Source organism: Camelus dromedarius, chromosome 10, assembly GCF_036321535.1.
Source record: "Camelus dromedarius isolate mCamDro1 chromosome 10, mCamDro1.pat, whole genome shotgun sequence".
Taxonomy (NCBI): domain Eukaryota; kingdom Metazoa; phylum Chordata; class Mammalia; order Artiodactyla; family Camelidae; genus Camelus; species Camelus dromedarius.
In genome coordinates, this window is record NC_087445.1 from 33,250,524 (window position 1) to 33,270,019 (window position 19,496).

Here is a 19,496-nt window from a genome sequence, read left to right on the forward strand (position 1 = left end):
AGAGTGCTATCAAAACAGACAACATTGAAGAACTTTTTTAAGTATTAAAAAAATTAAACTTTAGACTTCTCGAGAAGTTGGCACTTAGTTGTTTGCTTATGTATTCTCTGCAGCTCTGAGGGAGAGTTAGGTCTACTTAAATAGGACAAAATACACATGAAAACAGCTGACTGAGGAGAGCAGAACAGAGTAGATAGAACTGAGAAAGATCAGGCAAATCAGGTGTGAGCTTAATATCTAAAACCCACACCCAAAAGGCCAATAGGTTTTCTAAAGATGGGCCTCAGCTTTGGCATGAGACTGCCCTCAGAGGGAAAAGCGCTCGCATGCGTGATCTCTGTTATCTGTGGGAACAGCCGCTGCAGAGCCACTCCAAGTGCTACAAAGCCGTTCAGCTCTTTCTCATGCTGAGATCAGAGAGAAGTTTCTCCCTTGGGCTCTCCTAAAGAGGGCACTGTGTAATGGAATAGCGACCTAGAAAACTAATTTCTACGGAAGGACTCACTCCAAAGCCGTGTCGAATACCTAAATGCTAATTTCCTTCAGCCGGGTTTGGGCCCTTTGAATTTCCGCAAAATAAGTAGGTTTCAGTTCCAGAATAGTTCCGGGAACACCCTGTGTATGCAGGAAACCTGTGGCGCCCAGACATTTGGACTCTCACTGGCTTGAGAACCCCCCACCCCCCCACCCCCAGGCCAGAAAGCCCCGATCATTCCGGCAATAGCTAATGAAAGGGAAAGAAAAGAGCTCTCCTTCCAGATTCCAGAAGTGCCGTTACCTCTATGCCCCTGAGGAGGGGGTGGGAGATTAAGAGAGAATGTTCTCCTCTTATTCTGCATCAACTTTAGCAGCAATTACATTTTTATTGACTGAAAACCTAACATAGTAATTACTGTGGAGGCTACAGGAAGTAAATCTATTATGTGCAAACAGGTGTCACCGTAAGAGTGAAACCCGCAAAAAGCAGTGCCTAATGGACAGGCTTAGTGACAGGCACCTGCAGAAAGACTCCAGCCTGAGAGAGAATCTCCAAAATGGACATGTGAGAGTGTGGGTGGGGTAGGGGAGGGAAAGAGACAACCTGGTGTTTTGGTACATTTTTGGGTTTGAAGCAAGTATAGTTCATCAGGTTCTTTTCAAGTGTGGTTGAAATAACCCCTGGGTACCATCCAATTCTATCTGATTTTGTATTGATCGCGTGACCTCTGCTTATTAATTCAGTTTCTAAGAGCCTGAGAAAAGGTGTGGAAGCTTGATGCCAAGAGAGCTGTAATGATTTCCTTTCCTGCATGTGCATGTGCTTCTGCAACTCATCCCATTACCAGGTGATTGTTTCTTCACCCCTTGAATCAGGGTTGGCTTTGGGACTTGTTTTGGCCCGTAAAATGTGGCGGCAGTGATGGTGTGCCAGCTCTAAGGCTAGGTCTCATGAGGTCTTGAATACTTCTCGCTCCCTCGCTCTCTCTAGTGCTCTCCCTCTCTCCCTCTCTCGCTCTCTCTCTCTCGCTCTCTCTCAATCTCTCGGAACCTTGCACAGCCATCAAGGGCACATACCGAGGCCACCTTGCTCAATGCTGAGAAACACGGCCCGTTGACTCATACTGCACTGGCTGGTGGCCACAAAGCGCTGGACGTCTGTGAGGTCATCTTAGCTCTGCCAGCCTGTGGCCCTACCACCAGCTCACCACCAGTGCCTGAGTGAGCCCAGGGAGCTATCCTGCTGAACTTCCATGTGTGAGCGAAAACAAATGCTGAGTCTGCGTTTTGACGTGCAGTAGCTAACTGACCCAGCAGGGGTCCCTGATACTAGTAGTATAACTGTTAAGAAATTGTATCCATTATTTTACATTAAAAATAAACAAAAAATACTGTAAGTGAAAGAGAAAACCCATATCGTTGGCATTCTAGTTTGGGTTTTAGGATCTTAAAAGTCAGCAAGCAAGAAGTCCCTGAGAACCTGAGTAGCTCTCTGAATATGTAGACAAAATAGAATTTTTGGACTTGCAAAATGGAGGCTCAGACCCTAGACAAATGACTTTCCAAACACTCCCACCTGAGGTTCAGCATGAGTGTGGGGAGACAGCTATACATCCCTCTTAGGAATAAAACCTCTAAAATTTAAGTCACCATTTCCCCATCGCGTCCTATTTTACATGATGGACAGTTGTTTTCTCGTGGAGTATCTTTATTTACTCCTCAGTTGCTGTGCAGCCTGTAAATTCTGTAAATTCCTTTCTTGGAGCAGTGTTTCCCACTCTTGGTTTATGTCTCATCACCTCTCCTCAGGGAAATGCGGGGGACATGGGCACAGAAACACCTGTCACAGGGAAGCTAGAAAACCCCAGTTTTTAATTGGGTCCTACAGGGGGTTCCGGGGCCACTTCTGACCCCTTGACATTTTCCTTTCCGTGAGTTTTGTCATCGGTTTTATTGTGACAGATTTGGTTGGGCTTAACGTTTGCAGCAAGAGGGAGAGGCACGGCCAGAGCTGGCCCTGCTCTCCTGTGAGTCAGCAGTGTCTGTTGCGCCGTGGCCCAGTCTCATTATTGCCACGACTGCTGGGCGGGCACATCTTCTGAAAGCAGGAATGGAGGGCTCTGGGATTCACTAATGACTCCCGGGGAGATACAAGTGGCGGGTTACTGTCTTGGGGAGGTCATTGTGAAAATGCACCTGTCTGCATCTTGCAAGAAATGAAAGATGATTTTCTTTCGGAGCCACTCAAGGTGGCAGTGCCAAGATTCTTAGGATATCCATACAAGAAAATGAGCAGAATTTAGGATTCAGTTTACAAAATATTTAGGAACTTTAGGGGTATTGGGGGGAAATTTAAAAATTCCTCATGCTCTTCCTCCTTTTCAGAAAGGAAAGAGTCGGAGCATTATGATACAAAGACTTTTGGGATGGGGCTGGACTGCTTGGACTTGAGGCACATTCGGCTTCCTGGTCCCGCCATGTGAACCGTATGCTTTGTGGCAAGTTGCTTGGCTTCTCTGAGACCTCAGTTCTCATCCATAAAGTGCGAATGGCATAAAACTGTCACGAGGATTAAGTAATTAAAATGTGTATAACTTCCAGCATACCTGGAGCATAAACACACTTGATAAATGCAGTTCTTTTATTTTTCCCGCTTTTCACCTTTTCTGGCCTTCAGTTACATTGTGGTTTGCTTGCTCACCGGTGTATATATTTTTTACTCTGTAGAATGAAGGATGGGTTTTGGGAAAACAGGAAGACATTTATACCAAAATCTTTAGACTGCTTGTATTTTTTACTTCGTAATCTCAGTTATGTCAAGGTGTACTGAAACAATGATCCAAACTTTTAAAAGTACAAAGCTATAGTTATAAAAAGATCCACTGTTGCTTCCAAAAAAAAAATGAACTTGATCGCTTTCTTGATTGCTTTATTTTAAAAAACCCCAGCACTTTCTTCACCTTTTTTTCATCATATGTGCCATTTATTCTCATTATTGTTTCCATGCAGTAAGTAAATACTCATCCCTTCCCCAAATAGTTTAAAAAATAGACCAGTATTAATTCCTATGGATTCTGCGTCTCACTTCCTTCTAAAAAAGATTGTCAAATAGGCTTATTTCTTTAGTCTAGTTAGCCAGTTTCCGGGAGAAGCAGAACTTTGGCCTATAACCCATATTTGCATGTTTATGCATCTATTGGGGGATATTTCATAATAATAACTCTGCCAGTCCTTCATAATGTTTGGAATAAAGTAGTCAAAGAGGGTACTATGAAAACAGTTAAGAAAGCATTTAAAGTGGAGAAAAGGGAATTCATTTTGACTGGTCAGTTCCTACATGGTCATCCCTCCATTGGGTTCTTCCAAAGAGTTGCTTTCACCAAAACCCTATCTGTACTTTTTTATTTTTTTACTGAGGTATAGTTGATTTACAATATTGTATTAGTTTCAGGTGTACAACATAGTGATTCAAAATTTGTATAGATTATACTCTATTTATAGTTATTATAAAATGTTGACTCTATTCCTTGTACTATATAATATATCCTTGTAGCTTATTTAATTATGTATTGTAGTTTGTACATCTTAATCCCATATCCCTATCTTGCCCCTCCCCGCTTCCTTCTCCCCACTGGTTACCACTAGTTTGTTCTATCTGTGAGTCTGTTTCTTTTTTTTGTTATAGTCATTAGTTTGTTTTATTCTTTAGATTCCACATATAAGTGATAACATATACAATATTTGGCTTTGTCTGTCTAACTTATTTCACCAAGCATAATACCCTCGAGGTCCATCCCTGTTATTGCAAATGGCATAATTTTATTCTTTTTTATGGCTGAGTAGTATTCCATTCTGTGTGTGTGTGTGTGTGTGTGTGTGTGTGGTGTGTATGATATATGTATGTATATATACACCACATCTTCTTTATCTAGTCATCTGCTGATGGAGACTTAGATTGCTTCCATATCTTGGCTATTGTAAATAATGGTGCTATGAACATTGAGGTGCATGTATCTTTTTGAATTAATGTTTTCATTTTCTTCAGATATATATCCAGGAGTGGAATTGCTGGATCACATGTAATTCTAATTTTAGTTTTTGAGGAATCTCCATGTTGTTTTCCCCAGTGGGTGCACCAATTTTCATTCCCACCAACAGTGTAGGAGGGTTCCCTTTTCTCCTTATCCTTGCCAACATTTGTTATTTGTGATTTTCTCTATATCTTCTTTGGAAAAAAAGTCTACTCAGGTCTTCTGCCCATTTTGTAATCAGGTTGTTTGTTTTTGATATTGAGTCATATGAACTGTTTATATATTTTAGATATTAACCTCTCATCAGCTGTATCATTTGCAAATATTTTCTCCCATTCAGTAGGTTATCTTTTCGTTCTGTCAGTAGTTTCCTTTGCTGTGCAAAAGCTTTTAGGTTTAATTAGAGCCCATTTGTTTATTTTTGCTTTTGTTTCCTTTGCCTTAGGAAACAGATACAGAAAAATATGTCAAAGAGTGTTCTGCCTATGTTGTCTTCTAGGAGTTTTATGGTTTCTGGTCTTACAGTTAGGTCTTTAATCCATTTTGAGTTTATCTTTATATATGAAGTGAGAATGTTCTAATTTCTTTTTTTTACGTATAGCTGTCCAGTTTTCCTAGCACCACTAATTGAAGAGACTGTCTTTTCTCCACTGTATATTCTTGCCTCCTTTATCATGGATAAATTCACCGTAAGTGCCTGGGCTTATTTCTGGGCTCTCTACTCTGTTCCATTGATCTTTGTGTCTGTCTTTTTGTGCCAGTGCCATCCTGTTTTGATAAATGGCTGATATTAGGACAAGGGTAAAAAATAGGCAAGATGAGCATGAAGCCTCTTCTCGTGCCAAAAAGTAAGAAAGTGCTTAAAAAACAACAGCAGCGACACAGGGATGGGGCTGTGTCCGAGGGACACAGCCCCCTGAAAGAGCCCCCCGTGGCCAAAGCTGGAACACCGGAGTAACAAAGTAAGTAAATTACGTAGGATTGAAACCCAAAGCGGAAAATAAAGGAGTCCATATGATAAGAATCAATTATTGAGTAAATAAATGAAGGAAAATAGGCAAATTTTCTGTACTAAAGAATTCTAAAAATTTTATATAGATACTATGCCCTCAAGGAAGTGGAATATGATTCCTCATTTCTTAAATGTAGGCTGAACATAGTGACTCCTTTCAAAAGATTACAGTCTGAAAAATAGGGGCAAAGAGTGACTTTATGCTGGAGAAACCTGACAACACTCTCTCAGCCAAATGATTAGGGTCACCATCCACAGTGATGTCCTGTTGATACAGATACCCTTAATCTGATGTGAAGAGAGTGGCTTTATCTCTGTGGTCTTCTTCCCCAAAGCACAGATCCCCAGTCCGATCATGAGAAAAACAGCAGACACATCCCAATTGAGGGACATTCTATGAAATATCTCATCAGTACTCCTCGAAACTGTCATGGTCACCAAAAACAAGGGAAGTCTGTGAAACTGTTACAGCCAAGACATGTCAAAGGAGACATGACGACTAAATTAAGTCCTAGATCGGATCCTGGAATACAAAAAGGAAATTAGGGGAAAACTGAGGAAATATGAAAAAATATGGACTTTAGTTAGTAATAATGTATCAATATTGGTTCATTAATTGTAACAAAGTACGATATTAATGTCAGGTGTTAATAATTGGAGAAACTGGTGTGTGTGCAGTCAGTATATGGGAAATCTCTACTATCTTCGCAATTTCCTGTGGATCTAAAACTGTTCTAAAATAAAACTTTTCCTTGAAATAATGTGCAATGCCTGAGTACTACCCTGAGATTCTGATTTAATTTGTTGGATGGTTTTTACAACCAGCTCCTCTTTCTTCTTTTCCCTTTCTAATTACCATAGATGCTCTGACCTTGTCCGTAATAAAAATAGCAGTGTGACTCAAGGATTTTGGTTGTTTGAATGCAGCGGTTCTTTAAATGTACAGCCAGCAAGAAGGAATGTAGAAGCGATATTTCCCATTCAATAAAATATCTTGTCCAAGAAGCTTAAACTGCCATAAACCGTTCAGGTAAACAGAGAGTGAAGGGAAACTATGCTAAATGTTTCGCTGGTTTAAATCTGTACACAGTAGCAATGTCTTTGATTTCTCTCCTCAGTGCTATGTCACATGTACATGGAGGTAAAATACCCACTAAGTTTTAGGTGCAAAGGTTTGGCTTTGATTAGATAGTAGGCTGAATTTCTGGTATCTGATTGTGACAAATGAGATAAAAGCATCATGTGCTGGCAAACGCAGCTGAAGGGTTCAGGACCTTGGAACTGACCCAAGCCATCTATTTCTCTCGTGCAGGGAGCCTGACAGCAGGGGTTCCTGGGAATCATGTCTGGGGCTGGAGATGACTGGCTCCACCAGTCAGTGAGGAAGGGCTCCCACTGACCCCGCACCCGGACCAGCTTTGGTGAGGAGACAGAGGCCAGGAGGCGTTGGAGCCCTGCTTCCTCGCACACAAGCAGTTATGGTACTGAATTTGGAACTGGTGAGACTGTATTTTTAGACGTGCACATTTTACTAAGAACCCTAACAGGCCAGGAAATTCCTTCATGCCCATTAAGGTACGAAAAAAGATCTATTTTCCCCATCTTTTTTCTTCCTCAGAAATAGTCATTAGTAGGAATTCCTACCTTTAAAAAAAAAACCTAGAAGAATATTAAACCAACCAGGCAAAATTGACTGATTGAGTCTTACACTATCTATGCCAGGCACTGGGGGAGATATTTAAAAAGTTAAAAAATAATAGTGGCCTTTTATTCATTCATCCAAGTAATGCTTAATTAAATATTTATCACATATCATGCACCTGCTAGGTACTAGAGATTTTTAAAAAAAAACACAAAAAAACTAAGATTGGTCTCCTTTCTAAAGTAGCCCATAGTCCAAAACCTGTCTGGATCAGTGGTTCCCAACCAGGGGTGATTTTGCCCCCAGGGGGTATCTGACAGCATCTGCAGAAATCCTTGGTTGGCACCACTGGGTAGGGTTCGAGGGATGCTCATGGCAGCCAGTGGGCAGAGATCAGGGATGCTGCTCAGCCTCTCCCAATGCACAGGACAGTCCCCACAGCACAGAATTAGAAACCCTAACATATCAATATGCTGAGGTTGAGAAACCCTGCAAGCCCACTGGCCCCTTCACTGGAAGGAGTACACAGTCTCTGGGTGTGAATTAACAGAGCCTTAGAGCCACCTCCTGCCCTCCCTTCACCAGGTGAGGCTGGAACAGGGCAAGGTCCCTAACTGAAGAGAAGGTAACCGGCACCACCACCATTCAGATGCGTTACAATGGCTCCGCTAGGGAGGAGGCTCAGGGCTTCCGCCATCAGATCCCAGCAGTTCCACCCGTAACAGCCCAGCCAGAAGGCCCGTCCAGAGTGATGGCCTGAGCTAGCTTTTTGCTGAGAGCAGCCAAGTTTCTACTGTCAATCTGGAAAGGCACAAGTCCTTTTGAGTAATATTACTAAAAGCCAGTGACGATCTTACAGTTCAGACATAGCATTTGCACCTAAGTTGAAACTACTATAAAATTTTTGTAGCATCTTCCTTATGCTTATGTATTAACTCTACGTTTAAATGTAAAAAGTGGCCTTACAACCATGAGGTTTAGTATAGCCACTAGCTGCACATGGCTACTCAAATTTATGTTAGTTGAAATTAAATAGTATTTAAAATTCACTCCTCAGTCACACTAGTCACATTTAAAGTGCTCACCACATATGCCTACTGGCTACTGAATTGGACAGTATATAGAACATTTCTATTATTACAGAAAATTCTATCAGAGAGTACTGTCTTATAAGCCATTTCTAAGGCTCCTCACCAGTAAGTATAGTTATTGCTTTAAAAAAAAAAAAAGGCTTGTTTTCTAGCAGTTGAGGCATCAGGGCACATGCTTTACCTTATCTCATTATCAGTATCTGTTAGAAAGACACAGACATGTTCTGCTGAGGGGGACCATCTCGTGTCTGACAAAATTTTGTGAAAGTTTATGTAATGGATGTTGGATAACATATCAGATGATTGAAACTGATTTTCCAGAAGGTAAGACAATGTAAAATTCAAGTAGATAACCCCTATCAGGCATTTCTGATCTAAGTCAAGTGTGTATTGTTAAATATTAATTCCATTAAGTTATATCAGCAGAGAATCAAGATATGTGACCCAAATATATATCTTTCTAGTAATTGAGTGTAACAGAGAACTGCTGTTTAGTGGATCTCAGCTGGGGATGGAGAGGGATGAAGGGAGGAGGGGAGGATCAGAATGACCTAGGCAGTTCTTGCAAAGTGCACAGAGTGTCACCACGTAAGGTTCGTCAGAATGGTGGGCTGGGCAGGTGGATGGGTAGGGAAAGTCTTGCACGTGTAGATGTTGACAAAGCTCTCCACGTAATTCCAAAGTCCCCGGTCCCAGTGAGTACTGTTTAGAGAAATGAAAAGGAAAATTAGTGTGTCTCTTCCATGGTATGATGGGTGGGCTGTGGAGGGGGCAAGTGCAGCTTAAAAAAGACACTTGGTCCCCACCTCTAGACAGGATTCCATCCACCCTGAGTGGGTCCAGCCGTCTGCTCAGTTCTCTCTCACTGCCATTCTTTCAAATGACCTCTGGCTGTTCCCGTCTTCCCTTCCCCACAAGTCATTTAGAGTGATCGACTGGGTTTAGAACAGCTGCCTTAGGCATCTCTTGCCAATATCAGGTGTCTCTAGCAAGCTTTTATAAGTGATCACAATCTGTTCTTGGATGCACTTTCTGATCAGTGCCTGAAATGATGATACTGTGTGTTTCTGATCAAAGGAGCTGTCACATGCGCCACTGGTGCACTGGCCTGAGAGGACACTCAGCTGAGGAAGTTCAGGAGCCCCCTTTTGTATTTTTCACTCAGGTTGAAGGATATCTATCGCCCTTCCACAGAAAGGTGAGCCATGGGTTTGTGACCAGGCTGAAAATATTTTCCAAAAGAGCCAGTCAAACCGTTTGATAATTGTTTAGGTTGAGAGTTTAGAGTTTGGTCATAGAGGCTGGCTCGTATCTGTTACTATTAGAAAGCCAATGCTCTAGAGAAGCCTCATAGTGTACCAGATGGACAGCTAGCTCTCCTGATGGACAGAATCTTCAGCTCTTCCTCCAACCCTCATTTTTTTCTGATTCTTTTTTATTTTACTTTTTTATTGAAGTATAGTTGATTTACAATGTTGTATTAGTTTCTGGTGTACAGCATAGTGATTCAGATATATATACACACACACACACATATCTATTCTTTTTCATTATAGGTTATTAACAGATATTGGCTGTAGCTCCCTGTACTATACATTAGAACCTTGTTTTTTATTTTATGTATAGTAGTTTGTATCTGCTAATCTCAGACTCCTAATTTATTCTCCCCTCCCCCCCACCCTTTTCCCCTTTAGTAACCAGAAGTTTGTTCTCTATGTCTGTGAGTCTCTTTCTGTTCTGTAAATAAGTTCATTTGTATCACTTTTTTAGATTCCACATGTAAGTGATATAATGTGGTATTTTCCTTTCTCTGTATGACTTATTTCACTTACTATAATAATCTCTAGGTCCATTCATGTTGCTGCAAATGGCATTATTTCATTCTTTTTTATGGCTGAGTAGTATTCCAGGGGTGTGTGTGTGTGTGTGTGTGTGTGTGTGTGTGTGTGTGTGTTCACACACGCATGTATGTATACCACATCTTCTTTATCCAGTCATCTGTCAGTGGCCATTTAGATGTCTTCCATGTCTTGACTCTTGTAAATAGTGCTGCTATGAACATTGGGGTGCATGTATCTTTTCAAATTTTCTTTGGCGTATGCCCAGGAGTGCGATTGCTGGATCATGTGGTAACTTTAATTTTAGTAATTTTAGGAATGTCTGCACTGTTTTCCATAGTGGCTGCACCAAGTTACATTCCCATCAACAGTGGAGGAGGGTTCCCTTTTCCTCCCACGCTCTCCAGCAATTACTCTTTGGCTTCCAACCGTCATTTAAACTGCAGTTTCCTACCATATTTTCAAGGCATATTAACCCTGAATGGACCTGTCTGTTTTTCTTTTTTTTTTTTTTCTGTTAATGGATTTAGAATATCCTAGTATATCCTGCATTTTCTTTGTCCCTGGTTTCAAGTTTTCTCCAGGTTGAGATTCGGTTTTCCCTGTGATATGTAAAATGCTGATCACCTTGGGATTTTTAAAAGCATAAGGTTGGATTCATATCATTGAGGAACTATCCAGAACATTATAAAGTCCTTTTGGTTGTGTGTTGTACAATATATTATATAAGCAAAAGATAGCCTACCACTGCCCGCACATATCCAGCCCTCGCTTCCTACTTCCATTTAGGGCAGCAGAATCTGTTGGTTGTGAAGGTGACAAGAAGGGATACAGCCCCGAGGAGACTGCAGCAGATTGTATATTAATGGTTCGGGTTCCACCTCTAAAAAATCCTTGTGAACGTGTCTCCTTCGAGTCTCCCTGCACTTAGGATGTCAGAGGTGTGAAGTCCCCTAAGATTCTGGAAACCAAAGTTTATCTTCTCTAGATTATCCAGCTAGAAGTGAAGGAGGATCTTAAAGCCACATATAGTTTTGGCTTTAAAAATTTAGGTTAATTGTTTAAAAATAAGGATGGGAAGGAGAAAGAACTCTAGAATGACCCACTGGAGACTGCATCATTTATTAGCAAATATGAGTGTTATGTGCCAGGCATTGTGGTACACGGGGTTAGTGTGGCATGATAAAAAATATATTTGATCTCTGTCCTGGTTCCTGGCAACCTCAAATCCTTGGAATTTCCAGTGATAGGAGTGTCTTTTGTATTCTAATGGGGTGACTAAAGACTAAGGTACTTAGAAAGCTGCAGGATGGGGGCTGGTCTTCAGAGGAACCAACCATGTGATTAGAGGAGGAGAACTATCAGTCCCACTTCCAACCACCAGGGAGGAGAGAGGGGCTGGAGATGGAGTTCGGTCACCAGTGGCCAATCATTTAGTAAAAAACATGCCTACATAATGAAGCTTCCAGATTGGTGAACACATTGCTGTGCTGGGAGGGTGATGCACTGGAAAGGGGCATGGAAGCTCTGTGTCCTCCTTACCCCTGTACCTTGCCCTGTGCATCTCTTCCATTTGGCTGTTCCTGAGTTATGTTCTTTATAATGAAACTGTAAGAGAAAGTAGAGAGCTTTGCTGAGTTGTGAGTTCCTCTACCAAATTACTGATTCTGGGTGATGGCTGCTGGAACCTTCAGATTTATAGTCGGCTAGGCAGAAGTGAGGGTCGCCTGGGGACCCCATTTGCAGCTGGTGTCTAAAGTGTGACTGAGCCCTTAACTTGTGGGGTCTGTGCTGACTCTGGGGGGTTAACATCGCATTAAATTATTGGACATACAGTTGGTGTCAGACAACTGGAAAATTGATTGTTGTTGGAATGACATAGCTGAGGATGAAATGGTGAACAAGAGGAGATGTTTTCTGCTCTTACAAAATGTATGAGTATTTCAGTGAACTGTTGGGTTTATGTAGCACTCTGCTGTATATTGTCCAGTTTCCCCTCCAGATCTGTCCACCCCGGTCTTCAGAGGCTGGCCATTACAGACCACATCCGTGACCACCCCTCTCTGTCTCTGGTTGGATTCGATCAATGGGGAGCCCCGGTAGGAAACTGAAGGGAGAGAGGTGAGGGAGGTCAGGGCATTTATACCCCTGACTCCCTCCTTGTGGGGACACCTTGGGCAGTGTCCTTAGACAGAACACCACCACTCTTTTCAAGGCTGTGTTCTCTATGAGGCTTTCTTTTTCCAGGTTCTGCCAACCACTCCTCCTCCTTGTCTCTTTGTGCCTAGGGTTGGATACTGTGGTTCAGCCCCTAACCCCAGATTATTGCCCATAATTTCTGGTTTTATTTCACCCTGAGTACGCTTTTGTAAAAAGTTCCTTAGTTAATAAGCCTTTGAATTATCCTGATTTGAGTACTCTGTCGTATCAGGACCCTTTCTAACACAAGCACTGTCCATTTATATGTGGGGTTGATGCTTGCCGAGTATGTTGATTTTTGTTTTAATGCAGTTGCTGCTACTATATTAATATGATATAGCCAGCTGCTTTTCTTAAGAAGAATGCTGTATCCTTGCTTCTTAGCAATGATAAGATCGTATCACAGAAGAGAATGCTTATCCTTGTATTTCCTCTGGCGAGGGAATATACATTCAGTAAGGTAAAGAGGAGGGGAACTAAGACGTCAGTTCTGTTTCATAGCATTTGGAATTGCAACTTCAGTTGCCAAAATGCTCTTCTTACCAGTGATGATTCTATATTCATTAGCACTGTATTCCAGGCTTTGAAGGTGCATTAATAGCCTGGGATTTGTACCAAGATGATATATGCTGATGAGAGGTTGATAAATGTTGCATTGTTCGTAAGTGTCTTATGGGTGAGATGGGATAGGTTAGCAGCACCCAGAAGTTCCGTGGTTGTGCCTGAAACAGATTTTCTTTCATGATAAACACTAGGGAGAAAGAGAGCGGGAGAGAGGACCCCCAGAAATGGGTTGTCAAGAGAGCACAAAATGTGTGCTTTATTTTTTACCTTACAGAGGTTCTGCCGTGGGGAACCAGGTTATGAAATTTACATGTTATTGATCTTTTCATCTGAACCACCCCCAGCAATTCCTTTTTCAAATGATGAATTTCTTGTAGGAAGATATAAACTGCTAAATTTGTGGCCTCTCATAGGAGTTACTTTGAGCCTCCTTTTTCCCTTATTGTGCTTCCAAAAGTTATTACTGAAATATACATTAGGATGGCCAGACAGGTTTATATAGATGGCGTTAGCCTGTCTAGAACCCATTGATCCTAGACAGGAGGGAACGCGTTTCTCAGAAGATACTGCATGCTGACATATCAGGAGAATGGGTGAGAGGCCATTTTCAGCCTTGGTCATTAACCATTAGACATAAAAGCAGTTTCAAAGGTCATTGACCCCCTAATGCTATAGATGAGGAAACTCAGACCTGGAGATACTAAAAGACTTAGCCATGAACACAGCTGTATTCGTTTGTCAGGGCTCTGTAACAAAGTACCGCAAACTGAGTGGCTTAAGCAACAGAAATGTGTTGTCTCACAGCTCTGGAGGCTGGAAGTCCAAAGGCAAGGTGTTGGCAGGGCTGGTTCGTTCCGAGGGCCGGAGGGAGGGCCTGTTCCAGGTCTTCTCTCTCCTTGGCTTGTCAGTGTTCACCTTCTCCCTGCGTGTGTTCACATCATTTCCCCACTATGTGTGTCTTGTGTCCAAATTTCCCCTTCTTAGAAGTCTACCAGCCATATGGGGTTGGGGCTCACCCTCATGATCTCATTTCAACTCAGTCACCTCCATAAAGACCCTGTCTCCAAAAGAAAGTCACCTTTAAGGTCCTGGGGGTTAGGACTCCCAACATATGAATTTGGTGGAAGGACATAATTCCACTCATAGCAGCTGTATGAAAACTGACTAGGATCTTGGTCTTCTAATACCCTTGTTAGTTTTGCCCCCATGCTGCCCCATGGACCTTTTAATATTCTTCTTCCCACTGCCACCAAGAAGACCATTTTCTTTTTCACGGAGGTAGGATGCAGGGATGTGGTTAGAACCTCAGATTTTCTCAGACACTTCAAATGATTCCATTTCAGAGAATATAAGGCCAAAGTAAACTTCAGGGAGTAAAGATCCTTATTAATAAAGTCTGAAAATGTTCATCTTGGGGATAAATATAAACAATGACGTTTTTATTACACAGCTGAAATAATGTTGAGCTTTTAGAATTAGAAAGCAAGTTCTCCTAGACGTATTCCAGAAATTGCGGTTTACATAATTACATTGTGATGATAAATGAATTTGTCCAGTTATTTTCCTCTTTGATTTGGATCTCTCTGTCCCTGGAAAAAAGGCTTCCAGGGAAGTCAGCTTTCCTTCTAGATGTCATTTGGATGAAGCTTTGGCAGAACCACTGCCAATTGTGGCATCTAATTCTCCTAAAATTGTTCTGTCATTTAATTCTCCTAAAATCATGTAAGGGATGCTTAAAGCACATAAAGGTTATGAGGCAGCCAAATGGGTGCCAGATATCTTAGGGAAATGTTTGCACATTGATAGACAAGATATTTTTGTTATGTTACACCAAGCGGTCTTTTGGAGAATGTGGATCTGAACAAGACAAATTTTTTAAAAAGCTTTTAGGTCATGTATCATGTCACCAAGGTCAGTGTGGCTTGCTCATCCTTGCATTAATGAAAATTGCTTTGATTAAATGTTGGAACTGAAGAAAAATAATAAGGTGTTGGACTCTTTGCTAACAATCACATTCTCCCTGTTCTCACATGGCCTAACGTGCTCATTTTGAAGGAAAGAAGCTTGATGAGCAGAGAAATAACATGATCAGCTCAGGAACACAACTGCACTCTCTTTAGACCAGTGTGCTTTTCACCCAGGAAAAGCGGCTGTGGTGTAGAACTCGGGAACCGCGCACTAAGGAACAATCCTAACTATCTAGTGACTTCCATTAGGGGTACACATGAGTTTGCACATGGTCTACTTAACCAGCTCACAGCCTATGCCTCTTAGTACTTAAAAGAGGTATAGTTTCTAGGTTTGCTCTCTGTGCCCCTCCCCACCAGCAGTGTTTCCCAAAGCATCTCTCTTGCATCATCACCATTCAACATACACCAAAGTAGAAAAAATTCACTGGTTAGACAAATTTGGAAGATACCACACACTGCATCCCTCTTTTAGCTATTCGTCATGCATGCTGGAATACTGAAGGCTTTGCAATATCTTGCAAGGAAGAAGCATCGAACTTCCTTTAATCAAGTGTTTCCAAAGTCATCTGATCATGGAACCACAGTTCATGTAAACCTGTAAGTTGCAAGCAACATAATACTTAGAAATCCTGCCTAAAACCTGCATTAAAGTTGAGGAGATACATACACTGAAAAAGAATTTAGATCAAGTTCATAGATGGTAGAGTAAGGGATCCACAGTGAGCTCTCTATAGATACTTGAGTGACAAGCCATGTAATCTCGACAAAATATTCTTTGTGGCTAATTAGCAGGGATGGAATACTAAGCCGGGCTGCCCAGGCTTTTCACTCATTAGGATCTTTCTTAATTGTGAGGGTGTGGTTGACTGTGTGTGTGTGTGTGTGTGTGTGTGTGTGTGTGTGAAAGGGAGAGCGGTTGAGTGTGTGTGTCTGTGTCTGTCCTGGATAATCAGATGGCTTAAAAAAGGAGAAAGCATTGGGCTCACAGTCAGCAGGCCTGCTGTGTCTTGGCGTTTGTCACTGATGTGTGGTGTGACATCGCAACAGTTCCCTTCCTCTGCTGGCTAGTGTGGGTGTTACTGCACAAGCCCCGCCCTCTGTCCTGTAGGACCCAGCAGGCCTCTCTGTGCACTTGGGACCTCAGCAAGTACTGTCTGAAGGTGGAGAGGAGGAGGTTGTCAGGCTGATGACATAATGTCTAAGCGTTTGGGTCACCTCGGGAGGAGCAGGGTGTTTGGGGCAAAGAGCCGTCGTTCCTGAGGGAGATACGAGTGGCCTGTCTGGCGCCCCACAGCGGCCATGCAGTGCAGCCTGATGGGCTGCGCAGGATGCTGGCAGTTAGACGCTCCTGTAACAAAGCCCCTTTGGTTTTAAATAACAGCAACTATTTTTGAGCTCGCGTAAGAAAGAACAGAAAACATATTGGGTGGGTGTTGGAGCATACGATGGGATTTCAACACTTGGAACAGCCAAATCTTACGACAGGTTAGAAGCATGAGGGCTCAAGGGATCTGCCTTTAACTCTCAGTTCCCGGGAGTCTCCGCTCTGATTTTGGGTCAAGTGTCCACTCTAGTCCATTTAGTTGTGATGATACCTGTTTGTTCAGGAGAGTGTGGAAATACCTTGATCTCAGTGAAGATGAGTCCTTTCTCCAGCCCCAGGGGATGAACTGGGATGCACTGTGACAGTCTAACGCGGTCATAGTAGTCTCATTTCCCTGTGTCAGGAACTGGTCTGGGGTAGCCATGTGACCCAGTACTAATGTGGGAGATGTAAGCAGCAGGGGGCTGGATATGGATTCTGGTTTCCCCAAAAAGAAGAAACAACAGATTCTCATGGCATGGCTCTTCCTCCCTTCACTTTCCGCCTTCTTTGGAATTCAGACCTGATGCCTGGTGGGGCAGCAGTCGCCTTGTGACTGTGATGTGACTGGCACCAGGTGAAAGCTGTGTGCTAGGAGGAGGGGCTTTAAAAGGGAGAGAGTGAAGAGATCTGTAGAGTGGAGCTGCCACACTGACACTGGACCAAACACCTCTTGATGTGTTCTTATTTGAGAAAAATGATAACCCATTTGTGGACATCACAGTGCACTGTAGTAGGTGGTTGTTATTGTTACCTGCAACTGAAATCATTCCTAAGTTATGAAAAAGTTATATAGTATAAATACAGTTGTCAGGATCCAGTCCCTCTGGATCAGAGTGATTCTCAGGTCTTTAATAGGGGAGAGGACAGAGGATGGCCCATGAAATGGGGAGATATTCAAAAGCATCTACGAAAGCTACCCTGGAGCTGTGAAACCTCACCACTGCTGCAGAGCATGGAGAGGGGAGCCCTCTTTTTCGCTAGGACACAGCTGTCCTTGGTAGAATTAACTCATTAACTAATCAATTAATTTTACTAAGTTTTTATTGATCTCTTATTATCTGCTAGATATTTTTCTGGGTGTTGTGAATAGATTGGGGAAGACAGAGGAGACGTTGGTTCTCATTAAATTCAGATTCTGAAGGGAAAATAGACCGTCAACCAGAAAAATAAATGAACATAACCATTTCAGATAATGCGAGGTTCTATGTGAAACAGAAAACAGAGTGTCGTGATAGTTGTGGGAGGGTGTGCGCACGGCTTGAGAAGGAGTTATCTGAAATAAAACTGGAATTGCAGAAAGGCGCCAGCTGTGTGAGACCCGGGGGCCAAGCTTTTCAGAACGGAACGGCCCTAGGCGGGGATGAGCGTGGCCTGCTGGAGACACAGAACGGGTCGTGCGTGGGTGTCAGTGCTTGGTGACTCAGGCCACCCATGCTCATCACGTTGTGACCAGTGTTCTGGCCGCTCAGCTCAGGGCATCGTGACGGATCTTGAGGCTGCTGACAAGGCTCCGGGCTATGTAGGTGACTATTCCTGTCGCCTGCTGTCACAGCCTGGGATGGGGTGGCTGGGGGAGGGTCTGTATAATAGCCTGTGATCAGCGTGATGGTCATCCCCTTTCCTTTGAGACTGGACCTGTCATTCTCAGCTGTAACACACAGGCTCCGCGGGGGGCTGGCTTCCCCTGGGATGGCTCAGCCCCGTTCTGGAAGGGCTAGCAGAGCACTTGGCAGGCACACAGCTGCTTTGGGACCACACTACAATCACTCCCTCATTTGACGGAGCTCCCTGTGGAAAGAGCAGGGCAGAGAGGCAGGAAGCCTGAGAAGGCCCCGGGCTCTGGCCCCCAGCCTGTGTGGCTGGTCATACCCAACATCACTGTCAAGTGATACTTATCAGTGAAGCAGTCACATGAGCTCACAGGGCTAGAAGCTCCCTCAAGGTCATCCTGTCTGGCATTACCCAGAACAGCGGCGCTGGAATGCCACCACCCCCACTTCTAGCAGGTTGCCTGCTAAACCAGATACCCCCTGCTTCCAGTACAGTATCCAGTTCTCTTTAACACTTGACCTTGGGGGCAGTTGATTACACCTCAGAGCTGTTGGATTTTCCCAGAGGTGCTCTGTGATTGGTGGCACCCTTGGCATGTGTTCACCTTAGGAGGGTAAGGAGGCCTGGCAGTACTCAAACCACCGTTTAAAACCCTGGTTCACTTCTTCTAGGTCTGGGACAAAATGAATCACAAAATTTCAAAGTTAGAGGAGACTTCTGTGACTAATGTCTCTCCTCATATAGCTGGAAACAGAAAAGGAAACACGCCTTGACCAAGGTTAATATTCTGTAACAATTATAGTAGGTATAATTCTAGATCCTTTTATGGGATCCGCATGGCTCTTTCCTAGATGTTTGCAGCGTCTGGTTGTAAGGTTCTGCTTTGACTTATAAACCTAAGTAAAAAACCTTCCAGGTCAACAATGTGTATAATCACGGGTCTCGGTGCCTCTGGCTGGTTTGACTCTCCCCATCCTATAGAGCAGGCATTCTTTTTCTCATTTCACAGAGGAGGAAAGTGAATCCATTTCGTTTGTAAGGGGCAACACTGAACTCAGCTTAAGCCCTCTGCCTTTTCTCTGGTGTCACGTCCAAGTGCATCTCCACTTTCACTCTCTGGGGGTGGAGGGACATAACAGACATAAGGCAGAACACGCAGGCGCCCTGAAGCAGACGCTCTCGGTTGCTAGGAGTCCTAAGGAGAGGATGCTGATTTTTAGCACACTGCCGTCATTTTTCAGTGGCGTGTGCATACCTGTCTCTTGGAGCCCCCGTGTCTGAAGCAGACGCCCCGTGGCGCCTAACCTCACTGGGTTCTGTCATCTCAATGGCTGCCTCCACTTATTTCAAATACCATCTCCCGGACAGAGTGAGGCATGTAGAAGCCCAGGCTGTGCGAACCAACTGGTTGGATTCAAGTCCTGGCTCTACCACTTGTTCTGGGTGACCGGAGGGGTGTTACCTCACCTTCTGGTATCTCGGTTTTCTTATCTACAAAATGGGGCTGGCAATAGCGCCTTCCAGAGGGTGGGGATGACTAAATGCAGTGAAGCCCATAGAAGAGTGAGTGTTTCGTCCATGTGATTGTTGCCACATTTGCTCTCGAGACAGCAAGAGGAATCCTGTCACAGATCTGAGTTCTCTCCTGCCGTCTGAAAAGACTACATTCCTAGCTCATGATACCTGCTAGGCATTCCAGGGCGAGAAGTACCTAAAAGATAGAATCATGCACAGTTTCCTGCTTGACTCTAGAGA

The 19,496-nt window shown here is 43.3% G+C and overlaps 1 long non-coding RNA gene across 32 annotated transcripts in view; it reads left to right on the forward strand.

Annotated features, from left to right (window-relative positions):
• LOC105100271 (uncharacterized) overlaps nucleotides 1-19,496 on the forward strand; it is a 243,631-nt gene that overhangs the window by 185,131 nt on the left and 39,004 nt on the right. For 22 of the 32 annotated variants that reach the window (XR_010382664.1, XR_010382657.1, XR_010382667.1 and 19 more), the window contains 2 exons: nucleotides 6,833-7,019; nucleotides 9,331-9,451. The exons of 4 other annotated variants lie outside the window; for them this stretch is intronic. This is a non-coding gene — a long non-coding RNA (uncharacterized LOC105100271). Of the gene's footprint in view, nucleotides 1-5,109; nucleotides 5,198-6,381; nucleotides 6,551-6,832; nucleotides 7,020-9,330; nucleotides 9,452-19,496 lie in introns of all 32 variants that reach the window. 6 more of the 32 variants (XR_010382673.1, XR_010382669.1, XR_010382656.1 and 3 more) reach the window with 5 other exon arrangements.